This window comes from Trichechus manatus, unplaced genomic scaffold (genome assembly GCF_000243295.1).
Source record: "Trichechus manatus latirostris isolate Lorelei unplaced genomic scaffold, TriManLat1.0 scaffold00011, whole genome shotgun sequence".
In the NCBI taxonomy this organism is placed as follows: domain Eukaryota; kingdom Metazoa; phylum Chordata; class Mammalia; order Sirenia; family Trichechidae; genus Trichechus; species Trichechus manatus.
Genome location: NW_004443947.1, coordinates 1,720,342 through 1,744,243, shown reverse-complemented (window position 1 = coordinate 1,744,243; position 23,902 = coordinate 1,720,342). Strand labels below are relative to the sequence as shown.

The following is a 23,902-nucleotide window of genomic DNA, read 5'->3' as shown; positions in this document are numbered from 1 at the left end:
TACGCTAATCCAGTGGTCTATCTTTGCTTTACTGTTGACGAATCAACCAGGTATTATGTTCTTCTGATGCGACGCAGCATGAATTATATGACATCACCTAAGATGTGTTCTAGCCAAAATGTTTAACCTAAATGAACTAAGTGCTTAGATATACATTTCCACTTAAAGGAAACACAGCCCAGCTGATAGAGATACAGTTAAATACAACCACACACACAAAAAAAAGCAGTGTTTCTCAAACTATCCAGTTTTGGTTTATTAATTTTCAACCCACCAGAGCTTGATACATGGTCTTCCTGTGCATGACTAGTCTGCAGCTCATGCCACATGCACTTCAGCATGTTCTATAGAGTTTGACAACCCTTGAAATGGGCTATACTCTGACAGTCCACAGATCAGGCACTTGGATGTAGTGGCAACAACAAACTTGCTACAAAGTTTCTAGATGCTTCTGCCTCAATTTCTGTACTTACCTTGTCACAGACTGGTAACAAAGAGTTCATGGACCATCATCAGTCTACAAACCATATTTTAAATAACATTTCCTTAGAATTAAGGACAAAACTGAAATAGACTACCCCTAACAAAAAGTAAGGTTGCTGAGTGGCACAGTTTGCACTCAAGTGCTTGGCTGCTAACTGAAAGGTCGATGGTTAGAACACACTCAGCAGCTCCGTGGGAAAAAAGACCTGGCAATCTGCTCCCATAAAGATTACAGCCTAGAAAAACCTATGGCACAGTTCTACTCTGTCTTATAGGATCACTGTGACTCAGAATTGACTCAAAGGCACACCACAATAACAACACTAACCTAAAGGTTGGCATTTGAGCCTATTCAGTGGCTCCATGAAAGAAAGGCTGGCATTCAGCTTCTATAAAGATTACAACAAAGAAAAACCTATAAAGCAGTTCTACTCTGTAACATATGGGATCGCTATGAGTCAGAATCAACTCAATGGCAACGAGTTTGATTTTTGGTTTGACAAAAAGTAAAACCAAAGTAACCTGCCAGTACCCTATCTGCCTACCAGAAAAAAATCTTAACCCTCTTGGGAGGAAGATACTATAAACCAGAACATCTAACATTATTCTCACAATGCCCAGCATCCAATCAACACCTACAAGGCATGCTAAAACAGATCCAAATGACTGAAAATCAAAAAAACAAAACAAGCAATAGAAATAGATCAACAGGTGAGTCAGATATTGCAAGTTATCAGAAAGGGACTATTATTGGTATGTTGAAGAAACCAGAAGAAAGGATGAGGAGGTGAATCAGGTATCTAGAAGCTAAAATTACTAAAAATAGCAAATAGAAATTCTGAAAATAATAAATGCTATATCCAAAACTAAAAATATCACAGAAAGATTTAATAGCAGATTGGGCATACTAGGACAGAGAATTCGTGAGCTAGAAGAAATGTGAGTAGAAACTATACAGACAGAAGCACAGAGAAAAAATAACATGGGACATACATAAAAGAATGGAAGAAACCTATAGGATTTGTTGAAAATTTCAAACATATGCAAGTTAATAGGATTCCTAGAAAGAAAGGAGTAAGTGGAACAAAAATAATTTTTGAAGAAATACTGGCCATGAATTTTCCAAACCTGACAAAAGATATCAAACCATAGATTTAAGAAGTTCTTTAAACCCCAATCAGGATAAATACAACAATATAATAAATAAATACAAGGACACATCATATCAAACTGCTAAAAGTCAAAGATAAACAGAAAATCTTAAAAATGGTCAAGTAAAAAAGATACACTATGATCAAAGAAGCAACAATAAGATTGATGACTGACATTTCCACAGAAACAATAGAAAACAGAAGTAGAACGGTAAGGAATGAAAAGTAGTACTTTAAATTGATAGGAAAAAATACATCAACTTAGGACTCTAAATCTGACAAAAATTACTTCAAAAATGAAAACAAAATGTAAACATTTTCAGACAATCAAAATCTGAGACAATTCATCACAAGCAGACTGTCCTAGGGTGGGTTCTCTAGAGAAGCAAAACCAGTAAAGTGTATAAATATATATATAGAGAGAGAGATTTATATCAAGGAAACAGCTCAAGTGATTATAGAGGCTAGAACGTCCCAAGTCCGTGGATCAGGGTAGAGACCTCTCCCGAGTCACACAGCCACAGAAGCTGGTGAACCCAAGATCGGCAGGTCGGAGAGCAGGGCTCCCGCTCACAGGCCATGAAGGTTGACGAATTCCAAGATTGGCAGGCAAGACCACAAGGTTTCTCCTGATTCACGTAGCTGCAGGGGCTGGCGAACCCAAGATCGGCAGGTCACAGAGCAGGGCTCTGCTCACAGGCTGTGAAGATCGATGAATCCCAAGTTCAGCAGATAAGCTGACAGCTCAAGTCCCAAGAACCAGAGATGAAACGACAGGAGGCAGCCAGCCGCAGGATCCAGAGGGAGCAAAAAGCCAGAAAGTCAGCTTATATTCAGATGCAGGCCACACCCACAAGGAGACACCCTTTCATCTGAGTGACTACTCACAATATAAATCATGGGAGTGATCACATTAAAACACTGAGAATCATGGCCCAGCCAAGCTGACACACAATCTTAACCATCTCACAGACTTATACTACAAGAAATACTAAATGAAGTTCTTTAGTCTTATGCAAAATTAGCCATATGGAAGCATGGAACTGTAGGAAGGAACAAAGAACATTACTGTAGGTAGGTACCACCGAGTCACTTCTGACGCATAGTGACCCTATGTACAACAGAATGAAACACTGCCTGGTCCTCTGCCATCCTAACAATGGTTGCTATGTTTGAGCCCATTGTTGCAGCCACTGTGTCAATCCATCTGGTTGAGGATCTTCCTCCTTTTTGCTGAGACTCTACTTTACCAAGCATGATATCCCTCTCCACAGGCTGGTCCCCCCTGATAACATATCCAAAGTACACAAGACGAAGTCTCACCATCTCTCCTTCTAAGGAGTATTATGGCTGTATTTCTTGTTCATTCTTCTGGCAGTCCTAGGTAAAGTCAATATTTTTCACCAACACCGTAATTTGAAGGCATCAATTCTTCAGTCTTCCTTATTCATTGTCCAGCTTTCACATGCATATGAGGTGACTGAAAATATCATGGGTTGGGTCAGGTGCACCTTAGTCCTCAAAGTGACATCTTTGCTTTTTAACATTTCAAAGGGTTCTTTTGCAGCAGATTTGCCCAACACAATATGTCATCTGATTTCTTGACTCCTGCTTCCATGGGTGTTGACTGGTGATCCAAGTAGTATGAAATCCTTGACAACTCCAATATTACCTCTGTTTATCATGATGCTGCTTAATGGTTCCGCTGTGAGGATTTTTGTTTTCTTTATGTTGAGGCGTAATCCATACTGAAAGCTTAGTCTTTGATTTTTCTCAGTAAGTGCTTCAAGTCGTCTTCACTTTAAGCAACCAAGGCTGTGTCATCTGCATATCACAGATTGTTAATGAGTCTTCCTCCAATTCTGATGCCGAGTTCTTTCTCATATAGTCCAGCTTCTCTGATTATTTGTTCAGCATATGGGTTGAATAATGATGGTGAAAGGATACAACCCTGATGCACATCTTTCCTGATTTTAAACCACACAGTATCTCTGTCTTAATTATCTAGTGCTGCTATAACAGAAATACCACAAGTGGATGTTCTCAACAAACAGAAGTTTATTCTCTCACAGTCTAGTAGGCTAGAAGTCCAAATTCAGGGTGTCAGCTCCAGGGGAAGGCTTTCTCTCTCCGTTGGTCCTGGAGAAAGGCCCTTATCATCAATCTTCCCCTGAACTAGGAGCTTCTCAGTGCAGGGACCCTGGATCCAAAGGATGCACTCTTCTCCTGGCATTACTTTCTTGGTGGTATGAGGTCCTCATGTCTCTCTGCTCGCTTTTCTTTTTTATATCTCAAAAGAGATTGACTTAAAATACAGTCTAATCTTGTAGATTGAGTACTGCCTTGTTAACATAACTGCCACTAATCCTACCTCATTAACATCATAGAGGCAGGATTTACAACACACAGGAAAATCACATCAAATGACAAAATTGTGGACAATCACACAATACTGGGAATCATGAACTAGCCAAGTTAACACATTTTGCGGGGGACACAATTCAATCCACAACAATCCCCTTGTACTGTTCAAACAACTGTCTCTTGGTCTATGTACAGATTCCTCATGAGCACAATTAAGTGTTCTGGAATTCCCATTCTTCACAATGTTATCCATAATTTGTTATGATCCACACAGTCGAATGCCTTTACACAGTCAATAAAACACAGGTAAACATCTTTCTGGTATTCTCTGCTTTCAGCCAGAATCCATCAGACATCAGCAGTGATATCCCTGGTTCCACATCCTCTTCTGAATCCATCCTGAATTTCTGGCAGTTCCCTGTTGATGTACTGTTGCAACTGTTTTTGAATTATCTTCAGCAAATTTTACTTGCCTACGATATTGTTCGATAATTTCCACATTCTGTTGGATCACCTTTCTTTGGAATGGGCAAAATATGGATCTCCTCCAATCAGTTAGCCAGGTAGCTGTCTGCCAAATTTGTTGGTGTAGATGAGTGAGCGCTTCCAGCATTGCATCTGTTTGTTGAAACATCTCAGTTGGGATTCCATCGATTACCGGAGGCTTGTTTTTCACCAATGCCTTCACTGCAGCTTGGACTTCTTTCTTCAGTAACATTGGTTCTTGATCATATGTTACCTCCTGAAATGGTACAATGACTGTATTCTTCCCATCTTCTTTTTTTGCTTCCTGTGTCGTTCAATATTTTGTCCATAGAATCCTTCAATATTGCGATTCAAGGCTTGAATTTTTTCCTTCAGTTCTTTCAGCTTGAGAAATGCCAAGCGTGTTCTTCCCTTTTGGTTTTCTAACTCTAGGTCTTTGCACATTTCATTATAATATTTTACTCTGACTCCTCAAGCCATCCTTTGAAATCTTCTGCTCAGCTCTTTTACTTCATCATTTCTTCCCTTTTGCTTTAGCTACTGTATGTTCAAGAGCAAGTTTCAGAGTCTCTTCTGGCATCCATTTGGTCTTTCTTTCTTTCCTGTCTTTTTAATGACCTCTTGTTTTCTTCATGTATGATGTCCTTGATGTCATTCCACAGCTTGTCTGGTCTCCAGTCATTATGTTCAATGAGTCAAATCTGTTCTTGACATGGTCTCTAAATTCAGGTGGAATATACTCAAAGTCACACTTTGGCTCTTGTGGACTTGTTCTAATTTTCTCCAGCTTCAACTTGAACTTGCATATGAGCAAATGATGGTCTGTTCCAGTCAGCCCCTGGCCTTGTTCTGACTGATGATACTGAGCTTTTCCATTGTCTCTTTCCACAGATATGGTCAATTTGATTCATGTGTATTCCACCTGGCAAGGTCCATGTGTATAGTTACCATTTATGTTGGTTAAAAAAGGTATTTGTAATGAAGAAGTCATTGGTCTTGCAAAATTCTATCATGTGATCTCCAGCGTCATTTCTATCACCAAGGCCATATTTTCCAACTACTATTCCTTCTTCTTTGTTCTCAACTTTTGCATTCCAATCACTCGTAATTATCAATGCATCTTGATTGCATGTTTGATCAATTTCAGACTGCAGAAGTTGGTAAAAATCTTCAATTTCCTCATCTTTGGCATTAGTGGTTGGTGTGTAAATTTGAATAGTAGTTGTATTAACTGGTCTTCCTTGTAAGGCATATGGATATTATCCTACCACTGACAGTGCTATGCTTCAGGATAGATCTTGAAATGTTCTTTTTGACAATGAATGTAATGCCATTCCTCTTCAATATGTCATTCCCAGCATAGTATACCTGTCTTAGTCATCTACTGCTGCTATAACAGAAATACCACAAGTGGATGGCTTTAATAAAGAGAAATTTATTTTCTCACAGTCTAGTAGGATAGAAGTCCAAATTCAGGGCACCAGCTCCAGGGAAAGCCTTTCTCTCTCTGTCGGCTCTGGAGGAAAGTCCTTCTCATCAATCTTCCCCTGGACTAGGAGCTTCTCTGTGCAGGAACCCCAGGTCCAAAGGATGCACTCTGCTCCCAGTGCTGCTTTCTTGGTGGTATGAGGTCCCCACTCTCTGCTTGCTTCCGTTTCATTTTATGTCTTGTAAGATAAAAGGTGGTGCAAGCCACACTCCAGGGAAACTCCCTTTACATTGGATCAGGGATGTGACATTAGTAGGGGTGTTACAATCCCACCCTAATCCTCTTTAACATAAAATTACAATCACAAAATGGAGGACAACCACACAATACTAGGAATAGTTGACACATATTTTTGGGGGACACAACTCAATCCATGACAATACCGTGTTATTGTCCAATTCAGAACAGCCAATAACAGTCCATTTCAGCTCACTAATGCCTAGAATATTGTTGTTTACGCGTTCCATTTCATTTTTGATGACTTCCCATTTTCCAGGATTCACACTGGGGGGCTCTAAAGCAAAGAAGAGGAATCATCAATTTTGTTCATGGCTGTGCTCCCCATTGCCTAAAACTGTGCCTGTCTACCCTTTTAACTCAGTACTGAAGTTACTCCTGAGGTTCACCTTTCAGCCAAAGATTAGACAGGCCCATAAAACAAAACGAGACTACATGGCCACACTAGCTCAGGGGCAAGGACGATAAGGCAGGAGGGGACAGGAAAGCTGGTAATGGGGAACCTAAGGTGGAGAAGGGGAGAGTGTTGACATGTCGTGGGGTTGGCAACCAATGTCACAAAGCAATACGTATATTAATTGTTTAATAAGAAGCTGCTTTGCTCTGTAAACCTTCATCTAAAGTACAATATAAATAAATAAATACCGATGGCAGTTATACAGGTGTATTAATATACAAAAATTCATTCAAGATTTGTATTTATAAGTTATACCTCAATAAAAAAGTAAATTAGAGAAAAAAAGGAACATTAAATTCCCTAGTACCTAACAAAATGTGCAGTTCAGAGTAGATGCTTAATAAATGTTTGATGAATTAAAAGAGAGAGACAAAGGATAGAATAAAAAGGTCTAACATACATCTAATCCCATTTTACACCCACAAGATTGGCAAAGATGAAATGTCTGACAGTACCAAGTGTTGAAGAGAATGCAAATCCAATGGGAACTCTTATATTTGATGATGAGAATATAAATTGATACAACCACTTTGGAAAACAATTTGGCATTAGCTTGTAAAGTGTAATATTCACATACCCAACAACTCATCAATTCAATTCCTCAGTATATACCCTAGAGAAACTTCTGCCCATTTACAGCAGGAGATAAGTATAAGAATGTTAATAGCAGCCCTGCTTATTATAGCAAAAACTGGAAACTTCTCAAATATCCATCAACGTTAGAAGGAATAAATTATGGTATATTCATACGATATAATATTAACGCACAGTGAAAATGAACTATAGCTACTTGCAACAACATGGATATTAGAAACTTAATGTTGAGTGAAAAAGCAAAGTCTCAGAAAAATACAAATAGTGTATGTTTATGAAGCTCAGATGCAAGCAAAATTAAACAATATGCCATTTAAGCACACATACAATTTTTTTGTGTTGTTATTGTTTTTATGTTGAGGTGTGCCTTTGGAGAGATCCCATCTATTACAGAGCAGAATCTTTACAGAAGCAGATTGCCAGGTCTGTTTTTTCCATGGTGCAGCTGGGTGAGTTTAAACTGCCAACCTTTCAATTACCAGCTGAGTGCAAACTGTTTGCGCCACCCAAGGACCTTTCACACACAATTTTTAAAGCAAGGAAATTATAAACACGAAATTCAGAATGATGGTTAGGAGGGGGATGATAGATAATGCTCTAGCTCAAATTGGGTAAGAGTTTATGTGTGTTCATTATATTACCATTCTTTATAATTTATGTCCAATGTTTTATATGTAATAAATATGGTATTTTTTAAAGTTTTTTTTTCTTTTTTTAAGGAAACGACAGTGTGAACTATTACAGGATCATGAAGTAAAGAGTCGTTATTTCTTCCTAGAAGAAGAAGAGTTAAAGAAAGCTTCATATAGTAGGTGTGTTGGGGGACTCCAAGACCACCCCAGGTTTGGTGATTTGCTAGATGGATTCACAGGAGTTGGGCACACAGTTGCACCATTGGCTATGATTTATTACAGCAAAAGGATATAAAGCTTGGGGGACATCTAACTTACTTGGCATAACATAGTTTATGAAGAAAATGTTCAATATCCTACTTTAGCAAGTAGTGTCTGGGGTCTTAAAAGCTTGTGAGCGGCCATCTAAGGTATTCCACTGGTCACACCCCGCCCAGAGCTAGGGAGAGTGAAGAAAACCAAAGACACAAGGGAAAGATGAGTCCAAAGGACTAATGGACCACAACTACCACAGCCTCCACTAGACTGAGTCCAGCACAACTAGATGGTGCCTGGCAACCACCACTGACTGCTCTGACAGGGATTACAATAGAGGGTCCCAAATAGAGCTGGAGAAAAATGTAGAACAAAATTCTAACTCACAAAAAAAGACGAGAATTACTGACCTGACAAGAGACTGGAGAAACCCCGAGAATATGACCCCTGGACACCCTTTTAACTCAGTACCAAAGTCACTCCTGAGGTTCACCCTTCAGCCAAAGATTAGACAGGCCCATAAAACGAAACGAGACTAAATGGGTACACCACCTCAGGGGCAGGGACAAGAAGGCAGGAGGGGACAGGAAAACTGGTAACGGGGAACCCAAGGTGGAGAGGGGGAGAGTGCTGACATGTCGTGGGGTTGGCAACCAATGTCACAAAACAATATGTGTATTAATAGTTTAATGAGAAACTAATTTGCTTGTAAACCTTCATCTAAAGTAAAAGGAAAAAAAGAAAAAAGGATACATAGCAAAATCTGCAAAGGGAAAAGGTACATGGGGTGAAGTCCAAAGGAAACCAGGCACAAGCTTTCAAAAGTCCCTTCCCAGTGGAGTCATCCAGGGCATGCTTAATTTCTCTAGCATCGAATTGTGACAACACGTGTGAAGTGTTGTTTACCAGGGAAGCTTGTCTGAGCCTAGGAATCCAGAGTTTTTATCAGCCTATCAATCATATAGGCACCCTCTAGCTAGCACGTTACAAAATTTCAGCCTCCCAGAAAGAAAGCTGGTGTGAAGCACAAATCATGTTGTTTGCACAAACAGTTAAGGCACAGTGAGCCACTTTTACATTTTAGGCAATGTGGGAACCGTCCCAAAATCTAAATTCCCAGATGCTGGTTAAAGGCCAACCTTGAGAGCAGGCCTTTCAAAGAACAGCACTCTCAGGCCTGATACATTAACTCTTTTCTGCGCAGAGTGTAATACTGTGGCTCAAACTTGGGGTGTAACTTGAAGCAGTATGTCAAATGGACAAGATGGTGGGAGGCAGTGGGAACAGTATGTGCAAAGGCAAAGAAGTGTGAAGCATGCCCTCGTCAAGGAATGAACTACAGTGCTGAAGTTCAGTATAGCTGAAGCACAGGGTCTTTGGGAGAGTATCTAAAGGAGGGGATGGAGAGGGAAGAAGAAGTCAGGCTATAAAGGACCTCTTACACCACAGGGCATTTTACCTTTGTCTTGCATGCAATGGGGAGCCACTGAAGTATTGTAGGAAAGGGAGGAATATAGTATAATACAGTATAAATTGGCAACAGCTACCATTTACGTCAGGAGTCCTGGTGGTGCAAATGGTTAAGTGCTCGGCTGCCAACAGAAAGGTTGATGGTCCAAACCAACTCAGCAGCTCTGCAGGAGAAAGACTTGGCAATCTGCTACCATAAAGATTACAGCCAAGAAAATCCTATGAAGCAGTTCTACTCTGTCGCACGGAGCGCTGTGAGTCAGAATAGACTTGATAGTACCTAACAACAACAACAGGCAATGTGTTTAGCAGTTTACGGAGATTTGAAGATTATTTTGGTTAATCTTCATAACAACCATGTGAGGTGGGTATCATTTCCTCATTTTCAGATAAAGAAGCAGCCAACAAAAGTTAAGAAATTTACCTAAGGTCACACTGGCCATGACTGCAGAATGGAGGAGTTGTTGTCTAAGTAAGTACTTCACAGCGTTAACTGATGGGGTGCTTATTTCCCAGACATTCCAGGGGCCAATCCCCATCCCTCAGCATTAAGAAAACAAAAATCCTCATAACTGGACCAATAAGCAACATCATGATAAATGGAGAAAAGGCTGAAGTTGTCAAGGATTTCACAATCAACGCCATGGAAGCAGCAGTCAAGAACAACACATTGCATTGGGCAAAGCTGCCGCAAAAGACCTCTTTCAAATGTTAAAAAGCAAAAATGTCACCTTGAAGACTAGGGTACGCCTGACCCAAGCCATGGTGTTTTCAATCGCCTCATATGCACGTGAAAGTGGGAGAATGAATAAGGAAGACCAAAGAAGAATTGATGCCTCTGAATTGTGGTGCTGGCGAAGAATACTGAATATACCATGGACGGCCAAAAGAACAAACAAACGTGTCTTCCAAGAGGTACAGTCAGAATGCTCCTTGGAAGCAAGGATGGCGAGACTACGTCTCACATACTTTAGACATGTTATCAGGGGGGATCAGTCCCTGGAGAAGTACATCATGCTTGGTAAAGTAGATCACTGAAAAAGGGGAAGACCCTTAACATGATGGATTGACACAGTGGCTGCAATAATGGGCTTAAGCATAACAATGATTGTGAGGATGGCTCAGGATCGGGCAATGTTTTGTTCTGTTGTACACAGGGTCACTATGAGTCTGAACCAACTCAATGGCATCTAACAACAACAATCCCCATTCTGCTTGTTTCAGACAGTGTCAGGGTACGAGCTACCATAGCCATCTATTGTACCTGGACTCTCATTCCCATATAGCTCTGAATATCCATTCCTCCACCCCCAAGGGTCGCCTAGCAGAGCATAGAGTGGCTGGAGTCCCCAGGCTACTGTCTCCGTGGGGACAAGAAGGAGTAACCTTGTGTGTTTACTCTAACATACCATTTAACATGCTTATGTTCTAAATGAGCTGTGATGTAGGAAAAATTGGGATCTAACACAATCCTCCTTTCCCTCCTCCTCAAAATCCTCTGGAAATCCCAATCTGCGATCAGCAAACTCCGGTATACCCTCAATCCATCCTTAGAAAGTCTCTGAATTAAAACCTGGTCATCTGTTGAAGACACTGCTTCCCTACAGCTCTGAATACACTATAAGATGACCCAACCTAAGAAGTGGACTAGGACTGCAGCAAAGATGTGCCCCAGCGTGGGATTCTTCCACAGTTTTCCTCAGGAGCATCCCTGCTATTTTGGATCAATCCCAGGTTGTGAGTCAAACAACACCTCTTCACATCCTGTTAGTAAAACCTAACCTATGGCCACCTCTGACAGCTAGACATGTGTTCCCAGAGGTGAAAAGCAGAAGGCCGCATATGGAGTAACCCAGATCCCATCCATATCTCCACACTATGGATTCAATGCATCACCCCATTCACACTAGTCTTGACTGTCACCTCTATTACAGTAGTTAATACATACTCTCTGGTTTTATGTATATAGTAGATACAATGAAACCTGTGAGAGCTGGAACTCGACAGGAGTGTTTTATTTTTACAGGTCTCAAAGTTTTCTGCCTTTGACAGGGTGTAGTCTTAACACTTTTCTATCACTATCTATTAGTGGAAAATATTTTAGTTTCCTTAGCTGATGGTTTTCTGCCGTACACAGATTCCGGCTTTCGTAGGTTTTACTGTACCTTTATCTCTCTCACCGGAGTTTAACTTCCCTGTGAGCAGGAACTATATCAGTTTGCACATGTGCATGCACGTGCACACACGTGCACACACACACACACACACACACACACAAAGTCAGCGTTTACTCAACTGAAACTCTCCTGAACTGCAGACAATTCCTGTCCCTTGGCAAAGCCATTTCCCTGGGACTGTTCATCTCCCATAGCAACAATACACAGTAGAATGTGTTGGAAATACTTCTCATTTTCCACAGGGAAGAAATATATAAAGCCTGCCAGACAAATATAAGGCATCACCTGCACTGCCAGGTCCCAGCAAGGAGTCCAGGCCTGGGCCATTCTTTGTCCTTACACAAGGACAAAGCAGAAAACAGGTGATAATGAGGGTTATTCAGACACTCAGTGCTGTAGCTCAGGACTCTGCCTCAGTGGGACAAGAAGAGCCACTCAACTCAATCGTGACAGCATTCATTGGAGAATAAATGCAGATTATTTTGAGCATCTAATTGTACTGGGAGTGGGGGAAGGGGAACTGTTTTCCAATAATAGGTACAGCAACTTAAGTAGTCCACTCTTAGCATTTGTTCCACTGTGTTAAAAAATACCCTTGTGGATTCTGGGACTTTAACAAAAACGCCCTCTATACCTTGGGATTACTGTATGAATAATTCGTGCTATTCAAATATGGATATCTAGAACTCTTCTTTAAGACAAATAAGTAATGTATAATCACTGGCATTTACACTGGTCATTTGGTATGGCAAAAGGACATGGATTTACAGTTTGAGAGCCAGTTTTCAAGCAAGGGCTGTCATTAACTAGCTCTGGGACTCTGATGAAACCTCCACCTCTCCCAGTGTTTCTTCATTTATCAAATTTGAAAATAATCCCTCATAGGAGACCCGCACTGAGGATTTAAATGTTATATGTTAAAGGTGCTTTGTAAACTGTAAAGCACTGCACAAACATCTGTCATCTATTGCATCTAAAGTTCCAGAACCTGGCATGAGGCCTGACACAGAGATAGTGCTCAATATTTGTAGTGTACTTGAGTAAATTCTACTAACAGGCTGTGTGATCTCAGCCAAGAAAATTAATCTCTGTCTCTCTTTGGCTTCCTCTGATAATACTTTTCCCCTTGTTCACTGGGCTCTAGCCATGCTATTCTTTTTCCTGTTCCTCCAACACAACAAGTGCATTGCTGCCTCAGGGCCTTTGCACCTGCTGTCCTCTCTACCTGAGACACTCCTCCCCAGCTCTTTACATGGCCGTCCCTTCTCATCAATCAGGTCTTAGTTCAAATGTCATTTCTTCAGAGGCTTTCCCAATCACCCTGCCTAATGTTCCTCCCACATCATTCACCCAATTTGTATTCCTGTTTTATTTTCTCCTTGGCACTTATTACTTTCTGAAACAATCTTATCTGTCATCTTGTTTAGTATACTCTCCTCCACTAGAACAAAAAAACTCTAGTAGAGCTTCCTTGTCTGTCTTGTTCACTGCTGTATTCCAATGCCCAAAACACCACCTAGTTCATAGTAAGCAACCGAATAAATGAAGCAGAAATAAGGTGATCATGTTAAAAACTCTGTTCATTCAACAAATATTTCATAGGTATCTACTAAGGGCCGACTTATTGATTGGAGATGCCTTTTCTCAACAACATAAACAATGACTATACACACGGATGTCGCCAGATGGAATACACAGAAATCAAATCGACTACATCGGTGGAAAGAGACGATGGAGAAGCTCAATATCATCAGTAGGAACAAAGCGAAGGGCCAACTGTGGAAAAGACCATCAATTTGCTCACATGCAAGTTCAAATTGAAGCTGAAGAAAGAGTCCATAAGAGCCAAAGTACAACCTTGAGTATATCTCACCAGAATTTAGACACCACCTGAGAATAGATTTGATGCACTGAACACTAATGACTGAAGACCAGAAGTCCTACAGGATGACATCAAGGATATCATACATGAAGAACACAAAAGGTGATTACAAAGACCAAAATGGATGTCAGAAGAGACTCTGAAAGTTACTCTGGAATGTAGAGTAGCTAAAGTAAATGGAAGAAATGATGAAGTAAAAGAGGTGAACAGAATATTTCAAAGGGTGGCTCAAAAAGACAAAGTATTGTAATGAAATGTGCAAAGATGTGGCATTAGAAAACCAAAAAAGAACACGCTCAGCATTTCTCAAGCTGAAAGAACTGAAGAAAAAATTCAAGACGCAAGCTGCAATACCAAAGGATTCTATGGGCAAAAAATTGAATGGCACAGAAAGCATCAAAAGAAGATGGAAGGGCCCCCGGACATGCTTTAACTCAGTGCTGGGGTCACTCCTCAGGTTCGCCCTCCGGCCAAAGATTAGACAGGCCCACAAAACAAAACAAGCCTGGATGGGCACATCAGTTCAAGGGCAGAGATGAGAAGGCAGGAGGGGACAGGAAAGCTGGTAATGGGAAACCCAAAGTCAAGAAGCAGGGAGTGTTGACACGTCATGGGGTTGGCAACCAATGTCACAAAAGTATGTGTATTAACTGTTTGATGAGAGACTGATTTGCTCTGTAAACATTCATCTAAAGAACAATTAAAAAAAAAAAAGATGCCAATTAAAAAAAAAAAAAAGAAGATGGAAGATATACCCAGAGTTACTGTACCAAAAAGCACTGGTCGACATTCCATCATTTCAGGAGGCAGCATATGATGAAGAACCAATGGTATTAAAGGAAGACGTCCAAGCTGCACTAAAGGCATTGGTGAAAAACAAGCACCGGGAATTGACAGAATATCAATTTAGACACTTCAACAAACGGGAGCAACGCTGGAAGCATTCACTCATCTATGTCAAGAAATTTGGAGGACAGCTACCTGGCCAACCGACTGGGGGAGATCCATATTCATGCCTATTCCAAAGAAAGGTGATCCACAGCAAAAGCAGTGCTCAGAGGTCAGTGTATAGCAGTAAATGCACACATCCAAAAAGAAGAAAGGGCCAAAATCAAAGTGTTAACCCTACAACACGACCAAGTAGAAAGAGAGCAGCAAAAGAAGCCCTCATGTGGCAGAAGAAAGGAAATAATAAGAATTAGAGCAGAATTAGAGGAAACAGAGAATAGAAAAACAATTGAAAGAGTTAACGAGACCAAAAGCTGGTTCTTGGAAAAGATCAACAAAATCGATAAACCATTAGCCAAACTGAGAAAAGAAAAACAGGAGAGGAAGCAAATAACCCCAATAAGAAATGAGATGGGTGATATCACAACAGACCTAACTGAAATTGACCTAACTGAAATTAAAAGAATGGAATTAAAAGAATGAAAGATTGTACTCTAACAAATTTGAAAACTTAGAGGAAATGGACAAATTTCTAGAAACTCACTACCTACCTAAACTAACGCAGAGGTAGAAAAACTAAATAAACCTATAACATACAAAGAGATTGAAAAGGTAATCAAAAAACTCCCCCCACAAAAAAAAACAAAAAAAAAAAAGCCCTGGCCCTGACGGTTTCACTGGAAAATTCTACCAAACTTTCAGAGAACAGTTAACAGCACTACTACTAAAGGTATTTCAGAGCATAGAAAATGATGGAATACTCCCAAACTCATCCTATGAAGCCAGCATAACCCTGATACCAAAACCAAATAGACACCACAAAAAAAATAAAATTACAGACCAACATCCCTCATGAACATAGACACAAAAATCCTCAACAAAATTCTAGCCAATAGAATGCAACAACATATCAAAAAAATAATTCACCATGATCAAGTGGGATTTATACCAGGTATGCAGGGTTGGTTCAACATTAGAAAAACAATCAATGTAATCCATCACCTTAATAAAACAAAAGACAAGAACCACATGATCTTATCCATTGATGTAGAAAAGGCATTTGACAAAGTCCAACACCTATTCGTGATAAAAACTCTCAGTAAAATAGGAATAGAAAGGAAATTCCTCAACATAATTAAAGGCATTTATACAAAACCAACAGCCAACATCATCCTAAATAGAGAGAGTCTGAAAGCTTTCCCCTTGACAACGGGAACCAGACAAGCATGCCCTTTATCACCACTTTTATTCAACATTGTGCTGGAGGTCCTAATCAGAGCAATTAGGCTAGAAAAAGAAATAAAGGGCATCCAAATTGGTAGGGAAGAAGTAAAAGTATCTCTGTTTGCAGATGATATGATCTTATATACAGAAAACCCAAAAGAATCCACAACAAAACTACTGGAACTAATAGAAGATTTCAGCAAAGTTTCAGGATACAAGATAAACATACAAAAATCAGTTGGCTTCCTCTACACCAACAAAGAGAACTTCAAAGAGGAAATCACCAAATCAATACCATTTACAATAGCCCCCAAGAAGACAAAATACATAAGAATAAATCTAACCGGAGACGTAAAAGACCTGTACAATGAAAACTGCTAGAAACTACTGCAAGAAACCAAAAGAGACCTGCATAAGTGGAAGAACATACCTTGCTCATGGATAGGAAGACTCAACATTGTGAAAATGTCAATTCTACCCAAAGCGATCTACAGATACAATGCAATCCCGATCCAAATTCCAACGGCATTTTTCAATGAGATAGAGAAACAACTCACCAACTTCATATGGAAAGGGAAAAGGCCTCACGTAAGTAAAGCACTACTGAAGAAGAACAAAGTGGGAGGCCTCACACTACCTGATTTTAGAACCTATTATACTGCCACGGTAATCAAAACAGCCTGGTACTGGTACAACAACAGATATATAGACCAATGGAACAGAACTGAGATTCCAGACATAAATTCATCCACCTATGAGCAGCTGACATTTGACAAAGGCCCAAAGTCCGTTAATTGGGGAAAAGACAGTCTCTTTAACAAATGGTGCTGGCAGAAGTGGCTATCCGTCTGCAGAAACATGAAACAAGACCCATACCTCACACCATGCACAAAAGCTAACTCAAAATGGATCAAAGACCTAAATATAAAATCTAAAACGAAAAAGATCATGGAAGAAAAAATAGGGACAATACTAGGAGCCCTAATACATGGCATAAACAGAATACAAACTGTAAGTATTAATGCACAAACACCAGAAGAGAAGCTAGATAACTGGGAGCTCCTAAAAATCAAACACTTAAACGCTCAACAAAAGAGTAAAAGACAACCTACAAACTGGGAAAAAATTTTTGGTTGTGACAAATCCAATCAGCATCTAACTTCTCAAATCTACAAGATACTGCAAAACCTCAACAACAAAAGACAAATAACCCAATTAAAAAATGGGCGAAAGATACGAACAGGTACTTCACCAAAGAAGACATTCAGGCGGCTAACAGACACATTAGGAAATACTCATGATCATTAGTCATTAGAGAAATACAAATCAAAACTACAATGAGATACCATGTCACCCCAACAAGGCTAGCACTAATCCAAAAAACACAAAATAATAAATGTTCAGGCAGCTAACAGACACATTGGGAAATACTCATGATCATTAGTCATTAGAGAAATGCAAATCAAAACCACAATGAGATACCATGTCACCCCAACAAGGCTAGCACTAATCCAAAAAACACAAAATAATAAATGTTCAGGCAGCTAACAGACACATTAGGAAATACTCATGATCATTAGTCATTAGGGAAATGCAAATCAAAACTACAATGAGATACCATGTCACACCAACAAGGCTAGCACTAATCCAAAAAACACAAAATAATAAATGTTGGAGAGGTTGTGGAGAGACTGGAACACTTATACACTGTTGGTGGGAATATAAAATGGTACAACCACTTTGGAAATCGAGTTGGTGCTTCCTTAAAAAGCTAGAAATAGAAGTACCATACTGTCCAGTAATCTTACTCCTTGGAATACATCCTAGAGAAATAAGAGCCGTCACACAAATAGATACATGCACACCCACGTTCATTGCAGCACTGTTCATGATAGCAAAAAGATGGAATCAACCTAGATGCCCATCAACGGAAGAACAGATAGACAGATTATGTTATACTCACACAATGGAATACTACACAACAATAAAGAACAACGACAAATCCATGAAACATAACACGGAGGAATGTGGAAGGCATTATGTTGAGTCAATTTAGTCAGTTGCAAAAGGACAAATATTGTATAAGACCACTATTATAAGAACTCAAGAAAAGGTTTAAACACAGAAGAAAATATTCTTTGTTGGTTACGAGGGTGGGGAGGAAGGCAAAGGGGTATTCACTAACTAGATAGTAGACAAGAATTATCTTAGGTGAAGGGAAGGACAACATATACCACAGGGGAAGTCAACACGACTAAACCAAAAGCTAAGGTTTCCTGAATACAACCAAATACCTCAAGTGACAGAGTAGCAGGGGCAGGGGTCTGGGGACCTTGCTTTCAGGGGACATCTATGTCAGTTGGCATAACAAAGCTTATTAAGAAAAAGTTCTGCATCCCACTTTGGTGAGTAGCACCTAGGGTCTTAAAGCTAGCAAGCGGCCATTTAAGATGCATCAATTGGTTCCCAATCCACCTGCAGCAAAGGAGAATGAAGAACACCAAAGACACAAGGGAAATATTAGCCCAAGAGACAGAAAGGGCCACATAAAACCAGAGACTCCATCAGCCCGAGACCAGAAGAACTAGATGGTGCCCAGCTACCACCAATGACTGCCCTGACAGGGAACACAACAGAGAGTCCCTGACAGAGCAGGAGAAAAGTGGGATGCAGAACTCAAATTCTAGTAAAAAGATCAGACTTAATGGTTTGACTGAGACTGGAGGGACCCTGGAAGACGTGGCTCCCAGACTCTCTGTTAGCCGAAAACTAAAACCATTCCCAAGGCCAACTCTTTAGACAAAGATTAGACTGGACTATGGGACATAAAATGATACTCGTGAATAGTATACTTCTTAGCTCAAGTAGATACATGAGACTAAATGGGCAGCTCCTGTCCAGAGGTGAGATGACAAGGCAGAGGGGGGGAGCTGGCTGAATGGACACAGGAAATCTAGAGTGGAAAGGAGGAGTGTGCTGTCACAGTACAGGGAGAGCAACTAGGGTCACATAACAATGTGTGTATAAATTTTTGTATGAGAGACTAACTTGAATTGTAAACTTTCACTTAAAGTACAATAAAAAAAGTGATCAAATAGAATGTGTAAATTACCGAACATTATTATCATCAATAGCACACGCAAGTAAAATTTTGCTGAAGATAATCAAAAATGGTTGCAGCAGTACACACACAAGGAACTGCAAGAAACTCAAGCTGGATATAGAAGAAGAGGTGGAACAAGGGATATCATTGCTGATGTCAGATGGATCTTGGCTGAAAGCAGAGAATACCAGGAAAATGTTTACCTGTGTTTTACTGACTATACAAAGGCATTCGTCTGTATAGATCATAAGAAATTATGAATAACATTGCAAAGAATGGGAATTACAGAACACTTAATTGTGTTCATGCAGAACCTGTACAAGAGGCAGTCATATGAACAAAACAAGGGGATACCGCGTGGTTTAAAATCAGAAAAGGTGTGCGCCAGAGTTACATCTTTTCGCCATACTTATTCAATCTGATTGCTGAGCAAATAATCCGAGAAGCTGGACTATATGAAGAAGAACATGGCATTAGCATCGAAGGAAGACTAATTAACAACCTGTGATATGCAGATGACACAACCTTGCTTGCTGAAAGTGAAGAGGACTTGAAGCACTTACTGATGAAGATCAAAGACCACCGCCTTCAATATGGATTACACTTCAACATAAAGAAAACAAAAATCCTCACAATAGGACCAATAAGCAACGTTATGATAAACGGAGAAAATACTGAAGTTATCAAGGATTTCATTTTACATGGATCCACAATCAATGCCCATGGAAGCAGCAGTGAAGAAATCAAATGACGTATTGCATTCGGCAAATCTGCTGCAAAAGGCCTCTTCAAAGTGTTAAAAAGCAAACATGTCACTTTGAGGACTAAGGTGCACCTGAACCAAATCATAGTATTTTCAATCGCCTCATACACATGCCCACCACATGTCTGTCAGTTTGTTGTACGGTGGTGGCTTTCGTTTTGCTGTGATACTGGAAGCTTTGCCACTGGTATTTCAAATATGGTATTTCAAATACCAGCAAGGTCACTCTTGGTGGACAGGTTTCAACAGAGCTTCCAGACTAAGACAGACTAGGAAGAAGAACCTGGCAGTCTACTTCTAAAAAAACTGGCCAGTGAAAATCTTATGAAGAGCAGCAGAACATTGTCTGATATAGTGCCAGAAGATGAGTCCCTCAGGTTGGGAAAAAAAACCAAACCCATTGCTGTCAAGTCGATTCTGACCCATAGCAACCCTACAGGACAGACTAGAACTGCCCCATAGGGTTTCCAAGGAGGAGCTGGTGGATTCGAATTGTTAATCTTTTGGTTAGCAGTAGAGCTGTTAACCACTACACCATCAGGAAGGCACTCAAAATATGACTGGGAGAGAGCTGCCTCCTCAAAGTAGAGTCGACCTTAATGATGTGGATGGAGTCAAGCTTCTGGGACCTTCATTTCCTGATATGCATGACTCAAAATGAGAAGAAACAGCTGCAAACGTCCATTAATAACAGGAACATAGAATGTACGCAAATACGAATCCAGAAAAATTGGAAGTCGTCAAAAATGTAATGGAATGTGCAAAGATTGATATCCTAGGCATTAGTGAGCTGAAATGGACTGGAATTGGCCACTTTGAATGGATAATCATATGGTCTACTATGCCAGGAATGACAAATGGAAGAGGAATGCTGTCACATTCATCCTCAAAAAGAACATTTCAAGATCTATCCTGAAGTATAACACTGTCAGTGATAGGATAATATGCATACGCCTACAAGGAAAACCAGTACAACTATTATTCAAATTTACACACCAACCACTAAAACCAAAGATGAAGAAATTGAAGATTTTTACCAACTTTTACTGTCTGAAATTGATCAAACATGCTGTCAAGACACACTGATAATTACTGGCGATTGGAATGCGAAAGTTGGAAACAAAGAAGAAGGACTGGTAGTTAGAAAATATGGCCTTGGTGAAAGAAACGACGCTGGAGATCCCATGATACAATTTTGCAAGACCAATGACTTCTTCCTTGCAAATACTTTTTTTCAACAACATAAACAGCGACTATACATGTAGATGTTGGCAGATGGAATACACATGAATCAAATTGATTACATCTGTGGAAAGAAATGATGGAACAGCTTAATATCATCAGTCAGAACAAGTCCAGGGGCCAACTGTAGAACAGACCATCAATTACGTATATGCAAGCTGAAGCTGAAGAAAATTAGAATAAGTCCTCGAGAGCCAAAGTATGACCTTGAGTATATCCCACCTGAATTTACAGACCATCTCAAGAATAGATTTGATGCATTGAACACTAATGACTAATGACCAAAGACGAGACAAGTTGTGGAATGACATCAAGTACATCATACATGAAGAAAGCAACAGGTCATTAAAAAGAGAGGAAAAAAGAAAAGACCAAAATGGTTGTCAGAAGAGACTCTGAAACTTGCTCTTGGATGTAGAGTAGCTGAAGCAAATGGAAGAAATGATGAAGTAAAAGAGCTGAACAGAAGATTTCAAAGGGTGGCTCGAGAAGATAAAGTAAAGTATTAAAATGACATGTGCAAGACCTGGAGATAGAAAACCAAAAGGAAAGAACACACGTGGCATTTCTCAATCTGAAAGAACTGAAGAAAAAATTCAAGCTTTGAGTTGTGATACTGAAGGATTCTACGGAGAAAATATTAAACAAGGCAGGAAGCATCAAAAGAAGATGGAAGGAATACACAGAGTCACTGTACCAAAAAGAATTGGTCAACATTCAATAATTTCAGGAGGTAGCATATGATCAAGAACCACTGGTAATGAAAGAAGAGGTCCAAGCCAAGAAATTTGGAAGACAGCTACCTGGCCAACCAACTGGAAGAGATCCATATTTGTACCCATTCCAAAAAAAGGTGATCCAACAGAATGTGGAAATTAGCAAACAATACCATTAATATTACACACAAGTAAAATTCTGCTGAAGATCATTCAATAGCAGTTGCAGCAGTACATCAACAGGGAACTGCCAGAAATTCAAGCCGGATTCAGAAGAGGACGTGGAATGAGGGATATCATTGCTGATGTCAGATGGAGCCTGGTTGAAAGCGGAGAATACCAGAAAGATGTTTTCCTGTGTTTTATTGACTATGCAAAGGCATTAGACTATATGGATGATAACAAATTACAGATAACATCGCAAAGAATGGGAATTCCAGAACACTTAATTGTGCTCATGAGGAACCTGTACAAGAGGCAGTCATATGAACAGAATAAGGGGATACTGCGTGGTTTAAAATCAGAAAAGGTGTGCGTCGGGGTTGTATCCTTTCATGGTACTTATTCAATCTGTATGCTGAGCAACTAATCAGAGAAGCTAGACTATATGAAGAAGTAATGCGGAAGAGTCATTAACAACCTGCGATATGCAGATGACACAACCTTGCTTGCTGAAAGGAAGAGGACTTGAAGCACTTACTGATGAAGATCAAAGACTACAGCCTTCAATATGGATTACACCTCAACATAAAGAAAACGAAGATCCTCACAACTGGACCAATAAGCAACATCATGATAAATGGAGAAAAGATTGAAGTTGTCAAGGATTTCATTTTACTTGGATCCACAATCAACGCCCAAGGAAGCAGCAGTCAAGAAATCAAACAACGTATTGCACTGGGCAAATTCTGCTGCAAAAGACCTCTTTAAATTGTTAAAAAGCAAAGATGTCACTTTAAGGACTAAGGTTTTCCTGACCCAAGCCATGGTGTTTTCAATGGCCTCATATGCACGTGAAAGCTGGACAATGAATAAGGAAGACTGAAGAAGAATTGATGCCTTTGAATTATGGTGTTGGCAAAGAATACTGAATATACCATGGACTGCCAGAAGAACAAACAAGTCTGTCTTGGAACAAGTAGAGCCAGAATGCTCATGAGAAGCAAGGATGGTGAGACTTGGTCTTACATTCTTTGGACATGTTATCAGGAGGGATCAGTCCCTGGAGAAGGACATCATGCTTAGCAAAGTAGATGGTCAGCAAAAAAGAGGAAGTCCCTCAATGAGATGGACTGACACAGTGACTGCAACAATGGGCTCAAGCATAACAATGATAGTGAGGATGGTGCAGGACCAGGCAGTATTTCATTCTGTTGTACATAGATAGGGTTGCTATGAGTCGTAACCAACTCAACAGCACCTAACAAACAAAACATATGCATGCAAAAGCTGGACAGTGAATAAGGAAGACAATGAATAAGCATAACAATGATTATGAGGATGGTGCTGGACCTGGCAAAGTTTTGTTCTGTTGTACATGAGGTCGCTATGAGTTGGAGCTGACCTGACAACATCTAAAAACAAGGCTCTAGGCCAGGCTCTATTTCAAGGTGCTGAGGATTCGGCTGAGAACAAAATAAACATCCTTTCCTTCTTTGGGGCTTGCCTTGTAGTGGGGAGATAAACAATAAACAAGATAAAAAGTCTCTAATGATACATTAAGGAGAAAAAATAAAGCAGGAAAGGAGGACGTGAAGTGTGGGTGGAGGGGTAAAATTTGAGATAGAGTAGCAGGGGAAGAAATTTTAGGTAAGGTTGTTGTTGTTAGCTGCCATCAAGTCAGCCCCGACTCATGGCAACCCCTGACTGTTGAGATTCATAGAGTTTTCATTGGCTGATTTTCAGAAGTAGATCACCAGGCCTTTCTTCTAGTCCATCATAGTCTGGAAGCTCTGCTGAAACCTGTTCAACATCATAGCAACACGCAAGCCTGCACTGACAGAGGGGTGGTTGCTGCGCATGAGGTGCACTGGCCAGCAATCCAATCCAGGCCTTCAGCATGGATAGAGAGAATTCTTAGGTAGGGTAGCCAGGGAAAAAAGTGAAGGACGAGCCTTGAGGGTATCTGGGGGAAATGCATTCCAGGAGGCCAGTGTGACCTTGGCAGAAATGAAGGGAATGGAAACTGAGTAACACAGAGGAAATGAGGTCAGGGATGGTAAGGGGAGT

The 23,902-nt window shown here is 40.2% G+C and overlaps 1 protein-coding gene across 1 annotated transcript in view; it reads right to left on the bottom strand.

The window, feature by feature from the left end:
• Positions 1-23,902, bottom strand: part of UIMC1 (ubiquitin interaction motif containing 1) — a 170,442-nt gene that overhangs the window by 145,963 nt on the left and 577 nt on the right. The window lies entirely within an intron of this gene.